Below are 26,416 nucleotides of genomic sequence, written 5' to 3'. Positions count from 1 at the left end.
ACATGTTGATGGCCCTCATAATTCATACCAGAGGGAAAGTACAAGCAAGGCAGAAGATGTCTGGAACCAGATAAGCCTTACTGTATTAGGAAAAGTGGCAATTAGAGAACATATTATCAACAAGAAATCATGAGTGCATTAGTGCAGAGTTGAGAAGGAAAATAATTTGGCTTAAGAGGATTAGAAATCCCCAGTTCCTAGTTACAAGTAATTCAACCACAGAGCAAAATAAACAAATTCAATAATATCTGAAGTTCATGAACAAAGATAGTCAGAAGGGGAGAAATGACAACATGATGATACACGCAAGGCTTTGTTCTTATTGCTTCTCAAAAATTCGTTTCAGAAAAGTCTCACTGGGAGGAGAAAAACAAAGCTTTTTGTTAAATCTTTGGGGCAAAACTGCTGTTTTTCAGTGACTTTTCTATGTGTTCCTTTTCGCTAATGGCACATTATTTATTAAAATTGTGACATCCCAATAATTGATACACAGTTAAAATGTTCTAAGAAATAAACTTTGCAAGAATTGCAACTCATATCTCTCGAATTTCACTGGTTTTATGTGGGTTATTTATGCATTGATGTTAATACAGCTTAATTTACTTTATGTCCATGTGTTATTCATAAAGTGTGTTAAGTTTCACCAATGACAACAAATCTATTAAGACAAAAATAGAAAGTTATTTTTCCTTTCCTGATGATGTGGCCTTTCCCAATTTCCCCCATACAAAAATAGAGAAAATAATTTATCTATATTTCAAAGAAATGTTCTGAAAGTGAATAATTTAGAAACAATTCAAGTGAAAATGCTTTAACATTATTAAGCACTATGCAAAAATCCATTAGATTGTTATTAATATAATATTTATCAATAATAATGCCTTTTTTGTACATCTAAAAATGAAATAGGGCAATTATAGAGAAATGTTGGAGAAAAGGTTAAAGCAATCACATGAAAGTAAATTAAACCTGTGTCAAATTTCAGTCTCAAAAAAATATATAGATTTTGTTCAAGGGTCATTACTAGCCTTTAATACACACAAAGCAGCAAAGAGTAGGACGACATTCTCAATTAAACCCCCACCTTTCTATTCCCTCACTGTAACTTTCATTTCTCAGGACTGTGGAATGTGACTTTGACTCATGTATTAATTGATGTTGCTGCCACAAACCTGCAAATACGGATGCACTCTAACATTTCTCTGCCCCTCCCCAACTCCAACAGAGGAAAAAGGAACTAGCATGCAGGTGTGAGGCAGTAGAGAAGATAAAGAACAGTTTCAAAATTCAGTGTTTTTCTGACCAGTAAGCAATAAAATTCAGAGTTAAGAATCAGATGATCCTCATAGTTGCATAGGATGTTCCCAGGTGGATTCTAAGTAGAAAAGGACAGAGAATAGACATTTGGTTTGGATAAACAAACCAAAATTTCACCATTTTAAGTTAATTGCCTATTTTGAGAAAGAGAGAGATAGAGGGAGAGAGAGAAAGAATCCTAAGAAGGCTCTGTGCTGTCAGTGCATAGCTGGACTTGGGGCTCCATCAATCCCATGAACGGTGAGATCATGACCTGAATCATAATCAGTAATCAGATGCTTAACCAACTGTGCCACCCAGGTGCCCCATCATTTTAAAATTATTGGACATCAAATGAGCTTCTCAAACACATTGGCCCTGAAAATAGGCAAAATATTTCATATACTGCAGGTATAAAGTTGATAGCAAGTAATCATAGTAGGGATGATGATGATGATAGACATCAAATATATCCCAAAAGTCAGTATCACAGTTATCTATAATTTGGAATTATTTATCCTCCAACATAAGTCTTTTGAATTGATAGAATATCTTTCCTTCATTTTGAAAAACTTGGAGTTTATGGGGTGCCTGGGTGGCTCAGTTAGAGCCATGACTTTGGCTCTGGTCATGATCTCACGGTTCGTGGGTTCGAACCCCGCATTGGGCTCTGTACTGACACCTGAGAGCCTGGAGCCTGCTTCGAATTCTATGTCTCCCTCTCTCTCTGCTCCTCCCCCGTTCATGTTGTCTCTGTCTCTCTGTCTCTCTGTCTCTCTCCTTCAAAAACAAAAACACATTGAAAAACTTGGGAGTTTATCAGAGTGAAGATCCTGATAGTAGACTTACTGAGAAAAAGTAAAACAGCACCTTCAAACCAGAGTTTAATAAATCAAGCATTTTCTTTCTTCTGTGAATTAGTGAATATTTGCATACTGCATGTTTACCAGTTTGAATATTGACTATTCACATAAATGCAGTAGAAATGAATGAACATGCACTTAATTGTGTCAATTAATTTTGTACTAAGACCAGATTATATTTAGGATGTTTAAAATAAATTTCTGCTAATAGCTTATTTTTGCTATTTGCAAATTACTCCTAACATTAAAATGTACGAAAATTGTTATGAATATAATTGATTATTCTGACCATTACTTGCTCATTATTTCATTAATCTGATAATAATATTATCATCAATAATACTCTTGCTTCAGTGTTTTTTTTCTATAATTACTTATTAAATCTTAAAATTATAACGTGGCAACATGTAGTATTTTTCTGTTGGCCCCTAGAAAGTGAAAAAATAAAAAAAAAACTATTTTGGCTAAATTTTCAATTTTTTTCACATTTCTCATACACTTAATAGTTACTTACATATATGGGTGAGCTGGGTTAACACAGAAATATTTACATCTGTAATATAATATAAATCTTTTGTGGCTGTCCTTTATTGATGCATCTTTCTAGTTCATGAAGAATGTGTTGCATTTTATGACTTTAACACTGCAAAACAATGACTTTCTCAAAGTCAGAAATTTAAATATATCATTTTTTAATTTTAATATATATCATTTAAAAATATATCATTTTTTAATATGTTGTAATAGCATTGGCTAAACAAAACTTGGGGTCTCTCTCACCTTGACTTAATTTACTTAATTCAATCAGAAGTACTGAATTTAACAGAGTTTCTGCTACATTTATACTGTTCAATGAAGATGATTTTTATTCTATCTCTGTCCTAGGCTGCCTTGCTTTAACTTTTTAGACCCTTTCTTCAATTAGACATTCTCTTTACCTCATGTTAAAAATCATGCTTACATGGCAGGTTTTCTAAGTCCCTCTCTAACTGAATAATCTTATTTGGATTAATACTTTTCTATGATTTATCCTAGCTCTATGTAGTTAATGTATACTTTAAACATTCATACATTCTCTCATGGTTTGGCACAGTTCATGTTGTTTACTTACCCCATTGATGTTGCTCTATTATTCAGATGCCCTAAAGGTAAAAATACAACCCTACACTATAAATATTGCTCATTATATATTAGTTTAGTAGTTGAAATTTGCATTAAGTGTGCATTTACTTTTTAGACTAAATAAAATTGACATTTTCATTATGTTATTAGTAATGTTGATGTTAGCCAGTCATTTCAGCTAAAATTGTTTTCAGATTAAAAAAAAAAAGCAATGGCATGTCATTTTAAATTGTTTACATTTGTAAAGCAGATATCTTGACATAATTATTATACTCTAATGAGGGATTAAAATCAGATAAGTACTTAAGCTCCATGGGTTAATCCACTGATACAAATTTATGTAAACCAAAGTACTCAGAATTTATGCTACTTAAAGATATTATAATGTGAAGAGCTAAAATTTCTGATAAAAAGGGGGGGGGGAGTTTCTCTCAGTCCTGCCAATTGGCTTATCTATATTTGCTCCTCTCTCTGCTCAATGTTTTTATCTGTGATCCGTGAAAGACACTTCCCTTGCTGTCTTGAAAGTGCCATTTTTCATGAGTAATCTATTTGAGAAGCTCTTTGGTCTTCTTGTTTTGCAAGTGGAGGGAGGACAAGTGGGATATGACTGAAGGAAAGAAAGTGCAAGTAGATAGGGCCTGAATTCAACAAAAAGAGTTAAAGTCTTAGATAGCTCCAGAAAAACAGCTTCTGTTAAGTAATAAAAAATAAAAGTAAAAAAAAAAAACCCACCACAACAAACAACAACAATAAAAAAGCAGCCAGAAAAAAGCATATTGTGCAAAATGGATATTTAACTTAATTTAATTTTAGAGAGAGAGCACCTATAAGCAGGGGGAGGGGCAGAGAGTGACAGAGACACACACACACACACACACACACAGAGAGAGAGAGAGAGAGAGAGAGAGAGGGAGAGGGAGAGGGAGAATCTTAAGCAGGTCCCATGACCCTGGGATCATGACCCAAGCTGAAATCAAGAATCTGGCTCTCAACCTACTAAGCCACCCAAGCCACCTTGGACTTTTAATTTACCACTTTATTAAATATTTAAAAATAGCCTTATTATCAAATTATTTCATTTTATACAATATATCTTTTGGCTACCAAATCCCATAAACTTTGTGTCAGGTGAACAGTGCCATTAGAGTACCAATTACTTTTTATGTGGTTTCAGATTTTATTTGGTATAAGTCCCTCACCAAGAATACCTGGGAGAATTAACTCAATGCTTTTATTCTCTAAGAATTAGATATGAGACAATTAAAATGGTGCCTTGATTCCTCCTCTTTCCCACATCTCTCAAAATCTTAACCGACTTTCACAGTCTAGTGTAGGTTCCACTTCCATCATTAATATTTATCTAAACATTTCAACACATATGATCTATTTCTCCAAATCCATAAGGCATTTATTTCTTGCATTATACAATTTGGTATTAATCACTACTTCATAACAGTTATGCAATGTTTTAAGATTATGTATTGATATTTCCCATCCCTAATCCCTCAAAGTATTATATGTTCTTATAGTTCAAAGACTGTGATTCACACTGCACTGTTATGTGCCTGAGTACTAGTATAACTATAAACATGACAGGACTTATTTTTTGAGCTGTGACTTTTAGCTTCAGAAATTTGACTTCATTGCTTACTAGCTACATGACCTTGAGCAAGTCAATTTATATTTCCAAACCGTATTTTTATTATGCATAAGATATTCTAATAATTTTGAATTCATAGGGTTATAAGAATAAAATGAAATACTGCATGGAAAATAGTACTAGAACCATAAAATCAAAAAAAGAAATCTGTTACTGTAACAAAAATTATGTCTAAATGGACAAAAGAGTGCTTATCTCTGAGGTAACTTACTTAGGAATGGGTACGAGGGAATTCTAAGGAGACAGAGTATACTTTAATAAATACCATCCATCTCAATTGTTTTCCACACCTAAATTTTAAAAAGTCATCAATTCTGTAGCCTCCAGCACCTTTCTTGTTAAAGATGTTCTGTTTCTGTTTCCCATAGAGACATGACAGTTTAGTCTTTCTCCATTTTTCAGGAAAAGATGTAAAACCAGGATACTACATTTAACCTGGCATACAAATGTGCTAATTTCTTACACTTTTAAGAATCTAGACTTCATGCCCAACAACTCATAATCCAAGCTTCTCTCAGTAATGCTTTTACTATTATTACTTTAGTAAATTATCTAGTGAATTGCAGCTTATTTATTGTATTACATATTTATCATAGTTGATATGCAATAAACTGAAGATTGCTGGGAAAGATAGCTGCATACAAGGTCCAAGGCAATTCTGCTAGAGAAGAACTTGTAACATAGTGAAATTTCCTTTTAATTTAGGGAAGGGAGATGGCAGCTTCTCTCTCTCCACACCTTAGATGTCTCCTTGGTAACATAATAGGCCCAAACTTTTGATTTTAAAATATAAGGTTGTGGGCTTTCTATTTCTTGGAACTTGAAACACATACCTCTAAAAGTTCACTCAGGAGTCTCTCACAAGGGGTCCAGGAGATTAATACAAGGTGCAATCATTTGTTTCTCATGGAGATAACTGAAGTTTTAGTTGTTCTTTATTCTATTTTCTTTATAAACTTATGTGGATTTTTGTCTATACTTTGCACTCTCCTGGAGTGCATATAATGATATACATACAAAATAATCAATAAAGATTCAATTTTTTTTGTTTCCTCTTTGGGGAGAGGGACATGGTTTTCTATTTCTCCAACAGAACTAATAGAGTTTCAAAGTTTTTGCAGTCAAGAAAATTCTAATCAAGATTCTAATCAAGAAAGAAGGAACAAGGACAACCTGTAAGTAGGAAGAAACGGGTAGGAATAAGTTGGTTCTACACTATTTCTGGGTGTTTCCAAGCTACTGTACCTAAAAAATTATTGCTAGTTTCAAGATGAATACTTTTTGAGATGGAGAGTGTGCACTTGACCAGGCAGATCTGCACAGGTATATACAAAAAACAAACAAATCTTAATATTGATATTAAAGTTCAAGTTTAGCCAATAACCATCTTAAGCTTAGAATTAACTGCCTGAAACAGCTTCGCTGTTGCTGACAGCCTGACCTTGACACATCACAATCTGTGAGAAGCAGAGATCCTTCATGGTAATAAGAGAGAGCTTAGTAGCCTGACCTTAAGCCGAGCCCCAGTGACTGGTCAGTAATCTGGAGAGCAAAGTCTAGTATTTCAGCTATGTGCTGAAATCTAGATCAGCTAATGTGCTCTCTGATCATCGGACATGGTGGAGGACCAGAATTGGAATACTAAATATAGGACTTTTGCCAAAATAGGAAGCCCTATTTCATATACTTTTTATCAAATTCTAATCAATTAAATATAACAATTCAGTTGAAAATTTCCTATTTTTAAAGAAAATTTTTTTAATTTGTTAATTAAAATGTTAGAGAATATGTATTCTTCATGTTAATTCATAACTTAACTAAATAATGAGGTAATGAAGAATTTGCTACTATAAAACTCAATTAAATATAAATTTCTTTAAAGCTATAAAGTGACTTATCACTTAATATCTTCTTTTTTTGTAGAAAGCATATCATTTAATTAATTAATTTATTTTTAATGTTTATTTATTTATTTTGAGGGGGAGAGAGAATCCACAGCAGCCCAGAGCCCTATGCAGGCAGGGTTCAATGTCACTAACCATGAGATCGTGACCTGAGCTGAAACCAAGAGTCGGACCCTTAACCGACCGAACGACCCACACACCCCAACCATGACATTTTAGTGTATGGAATAAGTACAGAGAAGAGAAAAATATTGTGAATTATTAAAATATAATTTAAATATTAACAAATTGCATAGTAACAGACGCACATTTATAAACAAATTTCTCTAGCACATTATTTTCACGGATTTTTTTTGTTCCTTATAACGGTACAAGGGGATATTGAAAATGAGTTCTGAAATGGAGTCCAGCTTGCAAAAGCAAGAATCACTAGGTGAGTTTTCATTCACTAACAGATGTATTTGAAGCTGGATTTTAAAATAAAGCCTTAAACTCACAAGCTCCGTCATGAATAAAATTAAAAGGCTTTATTGCCTTCATTAGTTTTCTTCAACCCAAATCTCAAGAATTTGCTTTTGATATCATCCATCAGAATCATCTGTGGAGGAAAGGTCACAGATCTAATTCTTCATTCAGGCACAGAGGACATTAACATCTAATACACAATGTGAGATATCATATATAATAATTAGGATGTAATTATGTTCATATATTTCCTCATAGATGTCTTTAGGCACTAGCTGTTCTTCCACTTCAAGAAATCACAGTGGACGCTGTTCCTATGGTTACCAGGAGGGGTGCATTTATGAAGATAGCTCAAGACTATTAAAACGAGTGAGAAACTAGGCTGGAATTGCTGGCCAGTCTGATGAAGTCACTCTGCCCATCACTATTTCTCAGTCATTGTGATGCTAAGATTGTGTTCCTTACTAGGAACAAAGCAAAAAATGAATCATTTTACATGAATAAGCCAACTTAATTAATTTTGGTCTACTTTAATCCATTCATTGCTGCAGCTCTAGATTCCTGACACAATTTATAAAAAAACAAATTTTTTTTTTGCTTTCAAAATGTCATTTTGAAGGAACGGTTTCCTCAAATGTTGCCGAAGTGATCACTGGAATAGTCAACTAGTATTGAAAATAACAATCCATGGGAAATAACCATGTTCTGTGTACAATTGTAGGTTTATTTAACTGAATATGAGCCTAATCTTTCTTGTTATTTTTGTTTTGTTCTTATAATGATTGGTCTGAAATAAAACTTCTTTATTTTGACAAGATATTTGCTGAAAGAGAAAGAGATATAAGTAAATTATAGCATCACATGCTCTAAAGGGGAAGTCAAGTAGAATTAGAGAGTGAAATGAAGGTGGTAGTAAATTATTAATCTTCTTCAGAGGAAACTATTTTTAGTGAGAAATCTTTGATCCATCCATTTGCATAACAAAGATATGATTAGGTAAGGCATCTAAATATTCTTACTAATTTTAAGAAAAATTTATTGTGCTAAAGTTTGCAGAATATAGATATTTATACCTATGCATATACACTTATAAAAACTTAGCATTCTATCCCTTATCTAACCAAAGGTAAAATATTTAATCGTTTTTATTTAGTTCATGACACTATTTGTTTTTAAAATCCAGGTTGCAAAAAAAAAAAAATTTAGGTTGAAGCCCATGAAAAGTGCTAAAGTTTTTCCAACTCCATAGTTTTGCATGTTTCTGATATTAAATATCTTAGAGAAAGCAGTATTCATCAATCCAGCAAGCCTGCCTCTCTGACTGCCAGAGCTGAGAAAGACCAAAAAAAAAAAAAAAAAAAAAAAAAAAGGCAACTTATGCAAGTTTTCTAATTAAGCAAAAGGAATCCAAAGGCATTTACTTGAACCTATCACTGAACATCCTGACATATTTTTAAACTGAATAGGATATAATTATTTGTGTATGTCAGCAAAAACCCAGTGGCATATCTGAGAGCAACATCTATTAAAGAGCAGACACCCCCGTTTTCCTGGGAAGATTCTGAAATAATTAAGTTAGTAAATCATCACCTAGTCAGGACATCAAGCTCCCACAGCTACTCTCCTTGATCTTCACCTTAATTATGTATCTGTCTTGATCCCTGACTATAAAATGTACTGACATGCATGTGCCTTTGCTCTATTCTGGAGATAGTTTACAAGCTATTCATGATTTAATGTTTTTATTCTAACTCCCTATGTTTCTTTGACATATGTATCCAAAGAGTGGTGTCTGCCACAGCCTGCAAACTCTATGGTTACGGTAAGCGACTTACAATCAATTTTCATTGTTCAGTAGCCACCAGAGTGGCATTTGCAATCAGACAGTTCATCAATGCCTAATGTCATGATGAGGATGATTATCATAAGTCTTTATTTTGATTGAAGTATAAATATATTATATATAGAGAAGACAGAGTTAATAACATCTGTTTAAAATGTATACATACACCCTCCCACAAATAAGGTAAAACATATTATTAAAGACCTTCCTTATCTCCAAAACCTATCAAGATCACAATTATGCTTTGAATAATTAATGAAAAGAGAACGTAATAATGTAAATTACTACCACCAACAAAAGGAATGTAATACTGTTGATTAACTATTACAGTGGTACAGTGGTATAGTTGTATTTTGAAAATATACTTTAGTTTTATTTCTTCTGTATGCTATTTTGGCTTTTCAGTATTATTAATATATATGTATATTTACATATCTGTTTGGTTTTTCATTAGAAAAAATAAAACATAATGTGTCTATTATTCAGTAACATGACAGATAAGATGAAAATTAGAACTCAATATTCTGACAGAAGTATTACATTTTCTATATAACACCTACAATATTCAGGGAAGTGATACTATTGTAGAACCAAGAAACAACAAGTTAATGAGAAAATAACTATTACTAGAGTCCTTATTATTGGATTTCCTTAAGGAATAATCAGAGGGATGGAACATAATACCACATCAACCGAGTCTGTAGAGTGAATGGATGAGGACATTATGCAAGTAAGAAATAAATGGCTTCCTAATCCTTGTACCATACTCATCCTTGAAAGAAGTGGCCTGTGTCCTTAAGGCTTGTTTTATGAAGACATCAACATTTTGAAAAATACAAAGATAGAAGATAGCAAGAAAAAAAAAATAAGCCTTAAACCTTGACTAGTGATTGAATTTTTCCACCTGCTATCTATTACTATTTAATCTATCCATGGGGGAAAAATCAGCTGAGCTGTCCAGAAACATCTGGATGTTATGGCACCCAACAAGTATAATAGCCACAGCTAATGAACCTAAAGATAGGAAGAGCATTACCTGGTTGCTATTTCAGCCTTCAGCCAATGAATATAAATAGGTTTTCGTTGATCTTTTGTCCTACTAAAATGTAATCCAGTTTATTGAACTGGTGAATTACATTAACCATTTTGACATTATTTCTTTATAAATCTACCATGATGTCCTTGTTCTGTTCTTCTTCTGTCTGTATCAGAGAAACCATAATAAAATGATATGATCTGTTTAAGCTCAGTGATTCTAATGATTGAAAAATAACTTGTATAGGAATTGCTAAAAATATATATATGACCATATATATATATATATATATATATATATATATATATATATATAGTCATGCAAGAAGAAAAAAAAAAGTAGGACTTCAACTTTCATGCCTATAGTTATTTCTTCATACAAAATGGTCTTTCTCAGCTTTGTCCCTGTATAATGAGAATGATGATGGCATCTACATAGAGTTCTGTAAAGATGAAATTAAGTAATGTATATAAAGTGCTCAACGCAGAGCAAGTGCTGAGAAAATATATTCATTGATATTATTGCTTCTGTGGCTATTAGCATTTTATCAGAGCATCAAATGTATAGATAGGTTTTATGATGGCAAATTCATCCACAGTTAGGAGAGAAAGGCTGTATTGAGATTGGAAAGTGTGCCCAGGCTAAGTAAAGAGTTTATGAAGGTAATGTAAAAAAGCTTGTTCCTGTAGTCTGTCATTCAATGCTAGGCTTTCTCCTGAGGAGAAATATCTCCAATAAGTACCGTGACTATTCCCCTGCCTCAACTGGAAGTCATTACATTATCTATTATCATAGATTCAAAGGCCATGCTCTGTGATTTCAGTTGCATTTTTTCCCTTGGGCATAATATAATATACAACTATATCCACTATGTACTTTATTAGTGGTCAATTCTCTTACATCTTTAACTCTTGTGCTTCCATTGATTTAAAGATGGGGAAAACAGGACTAGAGGGGTTTGAAAATTGTTTTGGGCTACTTGGAAATATTCAGAATCGGTACCAGGCTTCTAACATGGGAAACTAGAAGTATTAATAAAAACACATTTTTAGGATGCAGAATTGACGATGGACACAAGACTGTAGTTTTCATTTAGGGGCATTACAACAAAACACAATATATGAGTTTTATCATTTAAACACCACTGTCATAAAAATGGTTTTACATAACCTTCACAACCAGTGAGTGATCTAGCTAAAAAAATATTTTCTCCATTTTACAGACGAAAAATTAATTTTGAGAGGTAAAATGACATATCATATCTCATACAAATGTAAGCAATAGACTTAATGTGGAAAGCAATATCTTTTCTTTCTAAACAAAATTTCTTAGTATTGCAACTCAACATGAAAGTTCAAATATCAAGGAGGCAGTCTGATTACACAAGTTTGGAGCTCAAGGGATCTAGAAGAAGCTGTAAATGGCTGTGTCATCAACATACAAAAGTGGATGCATGAATCCACTGAGGCGTAGTTTGGATAGAAATGACAGTTTGGTCTTGAAACCCTCTAACTGGGGTTTAGAAACTGGGTGGGAAAGAGAAGCCAGCAAAAGAGAATAAGGGAAGACTGGATGGCAAAAGGAAAATCTTTAGATAATGTGACTGTAAGCAAGAGAAGAGAGTGTTTAAAATATGCTGAATTCTTAAAAAAAAAGTCATGAAAAAAGTGGTATTTGAGACTGGTTTTCATTTTTGGAGCAATTTCTATTAGTTAAGAGTTTGAGCTGAAAAACAGAAGCAATAAATAATTTACTTTTGAAATTTGATTGTAAACAATTGTGGGAATTCATGCCATCCCTGTGTGGAGCTCTTGCAGGAAGTCAGCAGATTGACTGATACTCATGTGAAATGGGGAAATGTGCAAAAACTAAAATATCCATGAATGAATGGACTGAGAATAGAATAAAATTGGTATCAGTCTTCCATCGCCTCCAAGCCTCCAGTTTCAATGGTGCAGACCCCTTTAGGAATAGCTAGTGATTTTGTCAATGAGCTAAGAGTGCAAAAGGAGGCGATGAGGCAGTAGAGTTGCTGTGGGCCAGCTGTGCCCATCCCAACCATGTAAGCCACCAGATAAAGTACAACCTGCTTGAGCTACAGCAGCACCTCATTCCAGCCTCTGTCCTTCCCAGAGCAAAAAAGAACATGATTTAACTTCCATTGTCTAAATCTTACTCACAATGTCTCTTGTAACTCATGCAAAATGGAATGAGGCATGGAAGGGAATTCAGGGAAACTACTTCCAGTTTAGATTTTGACAAAGTACAAATTCTTCTGAGGGCTGAAGAGTAAATAGGAGGTGAGTAAACATTTACAGTTCTTTCATGGGTTTTGCTGAAACAGACAATTAAGACGCAAATGTTTTTACACAGACTTTGGTATTTGATTATTTTTATTTTACAAAATGGTTGATGATGGAGTAAGATGATAGATAATGGAAACTCAATCAGCAGAAAAGACAGATTAATGCTCCAGTGAGAGAGAATAAGGACAGAAGTAATAAAACTGAGAAGGTGAGATGAACACTTGCTGTTAACACTCTAGGTCTAGGGTATTTCTTCTCATGCTTTCTTTTCACTGTGTATTTCTAATGGAATTTAGTAGTTCACAGCATGGACTCTGGGATAGAGTGTCTGGCTTTAAATCTGGACCATTACTAAACAGTTGGGTGGCAAAGGGCAAGAATTTCTTTGTCTCAGATTCTTCTTTTTAAAATGGTAATACAATTAGTAGCAACTCATAGGGTCACTGGGGGATAAAATAATAATGGTATCCACTCATAGGTCATTGTAAATATTCAGTTAAGTTAATATTTGGAAATCATGGAGGATATTATGTGTAATTAATAAGTGCTCTGTTATTATTTAAATATTTAAGTGCCTAAAGAATATAAGTAAAAAAAATCTTTTTGGTTAACATTCTAATGTTATGATTCTATTATTTAAATTTTTTACAAATATTATTTTAGTATCCCATAATATCCTAGCATATACAGCGTATTAAAATGTATATAACTTTTTATTTTTCCATGACAGACATTCAGGACAACCAATTGTACTTTCAGAAAGCTTCTAATTTCAACAAATACTGTTTTTTCTTTGCTGTACATAATTTTGCGGCGAACATCTTTGAGCATAAAGATATATCAATTCAGATTATTTCTGTAGAATAAACTACTAGAAATAGATTTAATGAGTCAGTAATTCTCAGCATTCTTCATGTTCTTCTTTTGAGTAATAAAGAAAAATAAATCTAAAACTGAAGTTTTAACTTTCTTCTTTTAAAACATTATCTTAAGAATTAATAAAATTTAAGAAAGTTCATTAAATGACTAAATGGTAGAGTATTAAAAGTTTATTAAAATTAAATATTTTAGCAATAAATGTCCATCATTTATTTCAAAATCCATGGTAAACTCTATTAAAACTAGAGAACTATAACTTTTCTTCAGCTGCACCTCTGTTGAACACTGAGTATTCCATAGAAAAAAACGCTTTCTTGTAGACATTTAAATTATAGTAACTACAATAGTTTTTTTTTATATTCTCTTACTATTTGCTCTTCTTTTGTACCTGATGTTTACAATTATAGATTTTTATCATGAAACTTAAAAATGCACTACAGTGAGATAATATACATTGCTCCTGCACTTCACAGATTGTCAATTACCATTTTGATAGTATCATTCGTTACATTTCACAATTAAAACATATGGATGATTCCTCTGTATAGCAATTGTATTTGCTATGTTAATAACTAGTGGCAAAATTTCTAAGATAATATTCCCACCCGTCTCTAGAAATCTAAGAGTCTTCTTTACATTACCAATCTGACCAAAGTTGATCTCCAATGTGGCTCACCTACTGTTAGTATATTTGTTAACAACCATAACTATGTCTTTATTTCAAGTGTTAATCATGATTTTATAATGTACAGTTATGACAAATGTCGTTAAACATGTTCTACCCACGATTTGCAAACATTCCCTTAGTGGTTGAAAATATTATATTGTGAATAAGGTAGAATATATGCCTATACAAAGGATGAGAGAATTTTGTCCTATGTAAGAATACTCACTAATAATGCCATAATCACTTTCATTAGGAGCTACCTCCTTTTCTTTGTAATCGTTTGTCTTTGGAGTGCAAAGATAACCTGTTCCTGAGAGACAGAGGCTAAATAAAACACATCCCATTTTTCTTTCTATCATCAATCTGGTGTTAATATCCATAAGAAACTGGAAAAGTGCATTTTCTAAATAGTGCACTCTCATGGTTTCCTTAACACTGCATTTTCCTTATACCTCTCTAGCAATAAGCAAACATTTTTGATATTTGTTTTTATGGTTTATAGATTCTGTGTAATCTTCAGAAAAGCCTATTCCGGCTGAAGTCATGGAAGAAAAATTGTATTTCTCTCAGCACTTTTTTAAAATTCACTTCTAATTTTTGTTTCACTTTTACATTTTTAAATGGGATCCTTATGAGATTAATTTTGTAGTAGAGTATGCAATAGGAATCAAGATGAACTAAAATAGCTAGTCAATTTCCCTACCGTCATCTTTTTACTAATCCATGTTTTCACCATTGATTTTGATAGATTAGATCAACTACTGTTTGGAGACTTATTTCTGGATTTGCTATTATATTCCATTGATCTACCAGGTGACTCATGAACCCATAATTTATTTTATTAATGAGAGCTTTATTATTTGATATCCATCTGAAATATTTCCTTTGCCACTATCCTAATTCTCCTTTTTCACATAAATTTCCAGTCATTCTTGGATATTTCCCTTTTTATTATCAACTTTAGAAACAGTTTCCCTAGTTCAAAAAATAAAGCTATATTATTTGGAATATTAATTTAGGAAAATGGCATCTAAAAATATTTAATCCTCATATTCAAGAACATATTATGCATTTCCATCTATTCTAAGAGTTATTTCAAAGAATTTTTTGTATTCTTCATATTCTGAAAAAGTTCATTATTGGGCATTTCATATATTTGCATTGTCAATTATTAATTTTAATTAATGTATTTCCTACTTATCACTAGTATAGAGTGCATTTCTACATGTTTGTCTAACTAGTTTAAAATCAAACATATTACTGACTTTACTTATTACCTATTAATTTTTCACATCTATTTCCACCCTTTATTTTCTAAACATATAATTATACTTTATGGAAGAAAGATAGTGTGCCTTGTCTTTTCCAGCTGTATACCACTTAATTCTTTATCTTTTATCATTTCATAGGTTAGTGTGGAGACACACTTTTTGGGGTATCTAGTATCCTATACTCCATTCTCATCACTCTCCCCTCCCTTAATATTTATACAGTCTCTGCTCCTTAGAAAATACTTGAGCCATCAATAAGGGAATGAACAAAAATCACTGGCATCTGATCTATAATTGTTGCTAGCACAACTGTATCATTATGGCCTATCTTTCTGGGACCACAGGGGTCCTTGAAAATGCACTGAACAATTAATTGGAGGAATAAATTGGTAATACACAATTACATTGTTATATTAAGAGTCATAGGGAGGAAGACAGTTTGTTAATATATGTTATTCTGCACTTGTCTGTATTGTGTCAAGGGGAACAAAAAGACAGTTGGTGAGAAAAACTCTTCTGAGGAAAAGCACAACAACATTAGATTTATTTCTTCCAAGTGCTTAGAATGTGGCATTGAGCTAACTCGTTTATTCGTTCATATAATTGTTCAACTACATGCAGACGTTGCTCTAGGCACTAGAGATATGATAAAAAAAAATAAAGTTCATGTGCTTATAGAACTTTCATTATAGTGTAAGGAAAGAGAATAAAAAATGTTGTTGGGATTAGATAATGCATAAACGATATTTAAAGTCATGGGACTAAATGAGAAACTTGGGATTTAATGTACATATGAAAGCCCCAAGATGGATCCCTGAGATATACCAATATTGGAAGACTGGTGAAATTAAGAACAGTAAGAATATTGGTCTAAAAATAGACAGTAATGTAGCAAAAAAATCAAAAGATATGTATTCTGAACTTCACGTAAAGAGTGTGTTTTAAGATAGATAGTGTTCAACTGCCCATAGGTTGAAGAGAATGGCGATCTGGAATTGATCACTGGATTTGGTAATTTGTAAATCATTGTTCACCTTACATGGTTTGTTTTTTCAGAGTGAAAGGGACTATATCAAGATTGGAATAAGTTCAAGTTAGACTGTGACAAGGAAGTAGAGAGTGGACTGGTACAGTTTTTCAATGTTGTTTTGAAACCACATATAGAGTCTAGGGAGTTTTGCCGATTGTGTGTGTGTTATTTTTCTGCCAGGTAGGAAATGTTTATCATGTTTGATCTGGTGTAGAGAGAATATTTAAAATTCATAAAAGAGAGGACCGCTAAAAAGCAAAATTGTAATACTCCAGAGATAATGAGAACAAGTGCAGAGGTAGAAGAGTTGGCCATTGTGAAATGGGAAATTGGATATTTCCCTTTTTATTATCAACTTTAGAAACAGTTTCCCTAGAAATTTCCCATTGTGAAGCCAAACAGGCTTCAACAATACAAAAAGATTTAAATCATATTATATACTTTTTCTGACCACAACACTATGAACCTTGAAATCAGCCACACGAAAAAATTTAGAAAGGCCACAAATACATGGAGGTTAAGCATGGTACTAAACAATGACTGGATCAGCCAGGAAACCAAAGAAGAAATAAAAAAAAAAAACATAAAAACATATAAAAATGAAAACACAATGGTCCAAAACCTTTGGGATATAGCAAAAGCAGTCCTAAGAAGGAAGAGTATAGCAACACATGCCTACCTACATCAAGAAAAAAATCTCAAATGAACTACCTAAACTTATACCTAAAGGAACCAGGAGAGGAGAGGAGAGAGAGGAGAGGAGAGGAGAGGAGAGAATAGAATAACCCAGAAATGAACCTACAACTATATGGTCAATTAATGTTTGACAAAGCAGGAAAGAATCTCTGATGGGAAAAAGACGGTCTCTTCAACAAACGGTGTTGGGAAAGCTGGACAGCAACATGCAAGAGAATGAAACTGTATCCCTTTTTCACACCACACACAAAAATAAATTCAAAATGGATTAAACACATAAATGTGAGACTTGAAACCATAAAAAATAATACTGGAGACCACAGGCAGCAGCCTGTTTCACAGTGGGTGTAGCAAAGAAAGCAAAAATCATCTATTGGGACATCATCAAAATAAAAAGCTTCTGCACAGCAAAGGAAACAATCAACAAAACTAAAAGGCAACCTATGGAATGGGAGAAGATACTTGCAAACGACATATCTGATAAAGGGTTAGTATCAAAAAAATAAAGAAATTATAAAAGTCATCACTCAAAAATGAATAATCCAATTAAAAATGATCAGAAGATATGAAGGCATTTTTCCAAAGATGGCATCAAGATGGCCAATAGACACATGAAAAGATGCTCAACATCACTAATCATCAAATGCAAATAAAAACTACAAGGAGATATTACCTCACACTTGTCAGAATGGCTAAAATCAACAATACAAGAAACAACATGTGCTGGCAAGGATGTGGAGAAGGGGAACACTCTTGAACTGTTGGTGCAGCCACTCTGGAAAACAGTATGGAGTTTTCTCAAAAAGGTAAAAATGGAACCACCCTACGATCCAGCAATTGCACTACTAGGTATTTACCCAAAGAATTAAAAAGTACTAATTCAAAGGGATACCTGTACCCTGATGTTTACAGTACCATTATCTACAATAGACAAATTATGAAAACAGCCCAAGTTTCCATCTACTGATGAATGGATAAAGAAAAGTGGAATATTATTTACCATAAAAAAATGAAATCTTGCCATTGCCAATGACATGGAAGGAGCTAGAGAGTATGATGCTAAGCAAAATAAGTCAGAGAAAAAAATAGCATATGATTTCACTCATATGTGTACTTTAAGAAAAAAAAAAAACAAGTTAACCATTGGAAAATAAAGGAGGTAAACCAAGAAACACACTCTTAACTATAGAGAACAAACCAATGGTTACCAGAGAGGATATGGGTGGAGAGATGGCTAAAATACATGATGGGAATTAAGGAGTGCTCTTCTGGGATAAGCACCAGGTGATGTATGGAAGTACTGAATCACTATATTATACCCCTTAAACTAATATTACACTGTATGTTAACTGGAATTTAAATAAAAACTTAGAAATGTAAGAACAAAATGACTAGAATGACTTTGTCATGATTTTGATCCCAGCTGATTTCAAGTCTGTTTTGAATTCTGCTTACTTCATAATTAGTACCCTGGTGACATTGTGACTCAACTGCCTTTAAATATCTCTTATTCTGGCCTGTTTCCATGACACCTTTCTAATTTGTCTTCAATTGCCTTTCCTCACTTTTTTGTATGAAGATTAGAACCATAATTCTCCCATTTCTAGAAGCTATTGGTTTTCATTAGTAAAGATACTTGACATTTAATTGAATTCAGAAATTCCCACTTAAGTAAAAGTACTTTTATTGTAATCTTTAAAATATTTTTGTAGAATCTATAGTATTATTTATATTTTATACATAGATTGATTTAAGAATGTTTTGTTAAAAATGTTTTGTTAGGAGTTACATGACAAATTTATTAGGAACTTATGTCAATTAACTTAATTTTGAACATTTTAGAAACACACCATCTACTGAATAGTACAGCCATTGTTTACTTAAAGTGTTCTCTGTAATTAGTGATTTGCTAAATAATATATTACACATTACAACAACCAAAAAAAGAATAAAAACAGTAATATAAATACTATGTGTGAGTGTTTGTGTTTCCCTATCAATTTACATATTGGAATCCTCATAGTATGATTGTTCTAGGAGGTAGGGCCTTTGGGAGGCAATTAGCTCAGGAGGGTGGGGCCCTCTAAAGAGATTCTAAGAGCTCCTTAGCCCTTTCCAGCATGTGAGGATACAGGGACAAGTCTGTGACTGGGAAGAGGGCTCTTGACCATGCTGGCACCCTGATCTTGGATTTCCAGCCTCCAGAACTATGATAAATAAATGTTTATTGTTTACAAGGTACCCAGACCATGGTATTTTGTTATAACAACCTGAACAGACTAAAACAGGTTAACAATTTTGATCCTTGATTTATTCAAGGTATTATACCTGGTGCTGTAGGTAGTATTCACTCACTATCTCCTAGAAAATAGATGAGATATAGCCTAATAGTATCTCTCAAGATAGGGAAACTTAGTCTTACAATGTGTATGTGTCTTGTCCAAGGTCAAGGTGCTGAGGTTGGAATTTAAAATTAAGAAATCTGAAGATAAGATTCAATTCATAACTATTAAGGCAAAAAAGTTGTTATACACAAAGTAACAATCTATAAAAAATACTGGTCAATATTGTCATGGAATTTCTTTTCTTTTTTTTTTTTTTTTTTTTTTGAAACTTGCCAGACCTCTCTAGATGACATTTGTGCAACATGAAAATTTCAAAGGAAGATCTACATCTAAAATGCATGACTATTCCTATCAGCAGTTTGCAAGAACCATATTAGTAAATCATCTGGGAAAGATGGCGTATTAATGGCTATCTATCATGAGTCACTTTCATCTTTCACATCAATGAGAGATATGAACTTTAATTTACAATGGTGGCTATGTGGACTACCACTAGGTAATGGGGAAAAAAAAGACAAATGAAAGAAGGAAAGAAATCCTAGAAATAGAGCAAACGTACAATATATATTGACGTACAGCTGTATATAGGGTCTGTATCTTTTAAAATCTCTTCTTCAGACTATATGTTTTTCCCCTGTATCTCACTTGACATCCTTTATGGATATATATATTTTTAAGGACTTACAACAATGCTGACTAATATGACATAAAATTATTCACTTTGACTTTGAATGGAAATTTTGAAATATTGATTTTCAAGTTCTGCTAACTAATGCTTTTATAAACACCAAATAGCTCAGCTTCTTTTAATTTTCTTGGATGGCAACCATGATTTTGGAGACTTTTGGAAACTTCAATTCCATTTTTGCTTTCTTGTAGAATAGAAAAATAATTTACCAAAATGTGATGAGTTTACAAAATTCCACCTAAAACTAAAATAAATGAAAAGCAAAGAAACAAAAACAGCTGTATGTTTTGACAGCTGTCTTTGCCAATTGCCACCTTTGCCAGTGACTTGAGAATAGGAAACTAAAGAACACGTTAAAAATGTATAGGGAATACATCTGGTATACTTGAAATCAAATAATTAGCCAGCACTTGTTATTCTAACCTCTATTTAATGCCATTTTTTATAGAAGATGAGGGATTTATGCAGTAGGTGTAAATGTAACAATAATGATAACACTAAAAAGGATTCAATAAATTATCTTTTGAGAACTGTTTGTGTAATTGTTGAAGGGTTATTAGAAGATTGTTTTTTCCCTTCATATTTTATAACTTACTTACACCTGAAGATTCATGGAGGGAGAAAATGAATCACTCAGAACACTTAAAAAGCAACGTGGAGTTTAGTGAAATAGCACAGCATGGAATTAGCTATGTAAACTGTCAAAATCAAGAACAATTATTTCATATTTTTATATATAAAATGAAAATCAAACAAATTCAATATAAATTATCTCTCCATGTGTATTTTACGTGTGTTTGTGTATGTATAAAATACACGTAAGTTGAACCTGAACCACAAAATCTGAAACTTCAGAATGAGAGAACATTTGTGACCATTTGATCACCATCCTAACTGAAGCCTCAAACATGGACTCTTTCTTTCTCCCCATTTCACAGAAGATTAAAACGAAGATTCATAGGATCTAAGTATTTGCCCAAAGTCATCTTATACCTAGTAAGTGGCAGAGATCTTGCTCTCCAGTATCCAAGCTTAGTGTTCCTTCCCCAAACAGGAAGTAAATAACTACCAGAAAATGCTGAAGGGAGTTGACAGGATAATAATAAAATACAAAGTATATAAATAGTTAACTTAGCATTATTGTGCTATTTAACTTTGTAGTTTGGTTTCACACCACTATGTAGAAATAATTTATGTATTTCTTTAAATGAGCAATAATTTGAGTTCTGAATAATTCTGGATTGAAATAAAGGTGGATAAACTTTACCTCTAATTTAGCATAGAACAATTTACTTATTTTATTTCTCTTTTCCTTCTTATGTTATTAGTCTCCTTTTTTCACCTCTTCTATCCCTCTTTCCCCTGCCCCACACAAAGTTTTTATGCAAATAGACATGGTATATTTATCTTTATGTCTTATTTAAATGTGGACAAATATTTGTAGATATAAGTTAAAAGCCTGTAAAAATGTCCTAGACCTTTGTAACATAACTTTAATGATAAGAACACAGGCACAGAAAAAGTGTTTAACTAGGTATTTGAAGCTATTTTAAAAATAGAAATAAAAATGTATAGGTTCATGTGCTCTAAAAAAGAGTTTGTCCTTTTAAGTCAGCTTGATAAGGGTATAATTTATATACAATAAAATGAACAGATATAAAGTGTACAGTTCAATGAATTTTCACAAATACATATTCCCATGGAGCTACCACCTCAATGATCCTATTATCCCAAAACATTCTATCATATTCCTTAGTAGTCAATCTTCCCATTCCCTCACCCCCCCAGAAAATCACTGATCCGCTTTCTGTTGCCATTGAGTGTTTTGCATATTTGAGGATTTCCTATAAATCTTTTGCATTTATTTAGTCTTTTGCATCTGATTTCTTCTGTTCAACATGTTTTTGAGATTATTCATATTATGTATTTCTTACATTAATGAGTAGTATTCTAATGTATGAATACTTTTATGAAGAAAGTTATTAAATTCTTTTACATATAGGCATTTTTAGACAAGTGTTTTCAATTACTTCAGGTAAATACCTAGTAAAGAAATTGCTGGGCCATATGGTAAGTGTATATTTGACTTTTTAAGAAGTTGCTAAAGAGTTTTCCAAAGTGTTTGCCCATTTAAATTCTCCTTGGCAGTAAAAGACCTTTCCAGTTGTTCCATGTCCTATTCCACATATGGTTTTGTCAACCTTTTAAACTTAGCTATCTTAGTGGGTGAGGAGTGGTATCTCATTGTGATTTTATTTTCCTTTCCTGAAGATTAATGATGGTGAGTATCTCTTCATGTCCTTACTGACCATTTGAATATCTTTTTGGTGAAGTGTCCAATTTTTTTGTCCATTTTTAAAATTGGATTTTTGTCCTAAGAGACTTTTATATTCTAGTTAAAAGACTTCTGTCACATATACTTAAAGCAAATCATTTTTCACAATTTGTGGCTTGCCTTTTCATTTTCTTAGCAGTGTCTCTAAAAGAACATAATTTTTTATTTATGAAATCTCATTTGTTAGTTATCTATTGTTATATAACAGACTTCTCCCGATTTAGCAGCTTAAATCAACCACACTTAACCATCTTACATAGTTGCAAGGATCAGTGATCTAAGAGTGGATAGACAGATGGTTCTGGCTCAGGATCTCTCATGAGATTACAGTAAAGCTGTTGGGTTTGACTGCATCTGGAGAATGTATTCTCAACCTAACTCTCATGGTTACTGTCTCCAATTCCTCCTACATGGGTTCTTTCACAGGGCTGCTTATGGCAAGGCAGCTCCATTTCCTGAAGGGAGGGAGCAGGACAGAGAGAGAACAAGAGCAGGAAATGAAGAGAGCAAGAAACTATGAGATGGAGATGGAAACTATAATATCTGATATAACTTAATCCCAGAAAATGGCATTTGATCACCTCTCTCTATTGGTCCAATATACCAACCCGAGTACAATGTGAAAGGTATTACATAAGGGTGTGACTACCAGGAAGTACCAGAGATGACCAGAACCCTCTTGGAGACTGGCTACCACATATCTATTAATATTATTATATTTTCTTTAATGGTATTGCTTCTTAGTAGTGAATGTTATCTAATTTAACATCATATGAATTATCTGCTTTGTTTCTGTACATAAATTTTAGGTTTTTAGCATTTCTCTTCAGGATGAATACTCATTTTGAGCTAAGTGTTCTGTATGGTGTGACACAAGGGTTTATTCCTTGGGGACTTTTAGTAATTCTAGCAAAATATAATTTCCCCATATTGTACCAGGATTCTCGCATAGAGAGTCGTGACACAGAGGCTTTTCTTTCCAGGAAGCAACTTTATTTGTGCTGACACTGCTCAGCTGGGTTTGTACCAAAGAACTGAGCCCTGAATGCCACGTGGAATATATTTTCTACTTCTTTGTCTCCCATATACGGTAACACACAAACATGTAGTCTGACTAAGTGGTCTCATGTTACAAGGTCATGAGAGATGTTGTCACACATGTGTATAGCCAGGTTGTCTTGAGTTTTTCTTTTTTTTTTTTCTTCCCTTTCCATACAGAGGGGACCCTACCACAATGTTAATTACACTAGCACAAGTTTGAAAAATTATTTGACAAGATTTCTATTTTCAGTAAAACTAAATAAGCACCCACTATTTCATGTCTTCCCACAGATAACTACAGTCTTTGGAGAAAATGAAAATGACCTGTAGGCACTGGTGCGTACATCAGAATAGAAAGATTCTGAAAGGAGAGTCAAAACATGGAAGGTATCAGATGAATTTCCTTTTTAACAGCTTTTAGCAGGAAGGTAGATTGAACTCACTTCCAAGCTGTGTGGTTGAAACCTAAAGAATTTAAGGGAATATAAGACAATGTATAACCTATGTTTAAGAGGAGTAGTGCAAGGTAGAAAGAAAATGAATAGAAAATATATTTCAGTATATGAAAATATAAAAGCCAAAAGTTTTTCCAAAAATACAGACATAAATGTATTGGTTCAAGAAGCTCAGTGAACTATGAACAAGATGCACTGAAGAAAATCACATTATGCACAAAATAATCAATATAAGGAGACGATCTTAAAAGCAGCCAGACAAAAATGACAGATTGCATACAGAGGAACAATCACTTGAATGACTGCTGACCTCTCATCAGAAAATATGGAGGCCAAGAACATTTTAAAATACTGAGAGAAAAATAACCAACTACTTTATATTTTGTGAAAACACTCTTTAAGAATAAAAGCAAAATAAAGACATTTTCAGACAAAATAAAGATAACAGAAGTGGTCATTAGCACACTTGCACCACAAGGGATATTGAAGGAGGTTCTCAAGACTGAAGAGAGATGATGACAGAAGTGACCTGACCCACCAGGAAAGAAAAACAAAACAAAACAAAACAAAACAAAACAAAACAAAACAAAACAAAAACAAAAACAAAAAAAAACCCATCAAAAATGGTAATGCTAGGGGTGCCTGGATGGCTCAGTTGGTTAAGCATCCGACTTCAGCTCAGGTCATGATGTCACGGTTCGTGAGTTTGGGCCCCGCATCGGGCTCTGTGCTGACAGCTCAGAGTCTGGAGCCTGCTTCAGTTTCTGTGTCTTCCTCTCTCTCTCTGCCCCTTCCCTGCTTGTGCTCTGTCTCTCTCTCTCTGTCTGTCTCTCTTCCTCTCTCTCTCTCAAAAATAAATAAACATAAAAAAAATTAAAAAAAAAATGGTAATGCTCATTAAACAGTCAACTCACCAGGAAGCCACAGTAACTGTAAATGAATGTGTAAGTATGTACTTGAAGCTGAATTTGAGAGAACTAAAGGGAAAATAAACAATTTTACAATCATAGTTATAGGCATTTAAACCCATCTTTCAGGATTAATAGAACAAGTAGATTTTAAAAGTTGGTAACAACATAAATTATCCAGAAAACACTATCAACATATTGACTTAATTGATATTTATACAACACTAGGTACTACAATTGCAGCATGAAAATCGTCAAATCCACACAGTGTGTTAACCAAGACAGACCATATGCCAACCCATAAAATGAATCTCAACACATTTCAAAGGACGGAAATAACTTCTAAGTAATACATAAGTGGAAAAGAAAAATCCTTAGGGAACACAGAAAATATTTCAAACTTCATAAAAATAAAAGCAACATATCCAAATACACAGATGTTTGGAAATTCCTCAGGCATTTAAAGCCTAAGTAGGTCAATTTTAAATAATCCACAGGTCAAAGAAGAAATCAAAAGTGACCTTAGAAAATATTCTGAAGTTAAAACAAAAAGACTTACCAAAAACTGTGGTAGCCGTTAAAGTAATTATGTAAATAGGCTAAGGTGGCTTTAACGTCTTAGTAGCCTTGGTAAGCAAACAGAAGTAAGCCAGAGTAAAGTGCTTTAAACACACTCCTATCCCAAAACACAAAACTTTAAGAACAAATCACAAATGGCCAACTATTCTTTCCTAAACAATCCAACCACTGAAGCTATAGCCCACCAAATAACTTCCTCGCTTTAATTCTGCATCTGCTCTATAAAAGCTTTTCTCCAGGGGCGCCTGGGTGGCTCAGTCTGTTGGGTGGCGGACTTGGGCTCAGTTCATGATCTCGAGGGCTGTGAGCCCGCGTGGGGCTCTGTGCTGACAGCTCAGAGCCTGGAGCCTGCTTGAGTTCTGTGTCTCCCTCTCTCTCTGCACCTCCCCCACTCTCTCTCTCGCTCTCTCAAAAATAATTAACGTTAAAAAAAATTTTAAAAATAAAATAAAATAGCGTTTCCCCAGCTCCTGCCCAAGAAATGTGTCTAACCACTTTTGGTTTGGTGCAGCCTCAATGGAATAGACATTCCATCAAATGAACTCTTGAAAATTTTAATGTGCCCCAGTTTATCTTTTAACATAGCTAAAGCAGTACTTGTTTTTTTTATAGCACTAAATGTGTAGATAAGAAATGAAGAAAGGTCTCAAATGACTAGCTGCCACATTAAGAAATAAGCCAAAGATCAAATTAAAACCAAAGGAATTAGAATAAGTTAAATAATAAAGACTAGAGTGAAAATCAATGAAACAGGAAACAAAAACAACAGAAAAAATGAAATCAAATGGTGGATCTTAGAATCATCAATACAATTGATAAAATCCAGCCAGAATGATCAAGAAAGAAAGAAAGAAAAAAAAAAAAAGACACAAATTAGCACCTGGAATGAGAGGGGTTACACTGCTCTAGATTCTACAGATATTAAAAGGATGATAAAGGGGATATTAGTGTTTTCAGCCAATACATTCAACAATTTAGATTAAATAAATTACTTTAAAGACACAACTACCACAGCTCACTGTAG

The 26,416-nt window shown here is 33.2% G+C and overlaps 1 long non-coding RNA gene across 1 annotated transcript in view; it reads right to left on the bottom strand.

The window, feature by feature from the left end:
- LOC122240118 overlaps positions 1 to 26,416 on the bottom strand; it is a 66,640-nt gene that overhangs the window by 39,005 nt on the left and 1,219 nt on the right. The window lies entirely within an intron of this gene.

Source organism: Panthera tigris, chromosome B4 (genome assembly GCF_018350195.1).
Source record: "Panthera tigris isolate Pti1 chromosome B4, P.tigris_Pti1_mat1.1, whole genome shotgun sequence".
NCBI lineage: Eukaryota > Metazoa > Chordata > Mammalia > Carnivora > Felidae > Panthera > Panthera tigris.
This window is presented reverse-complemented; position numbering and strand designations above follow the sequence as displayed.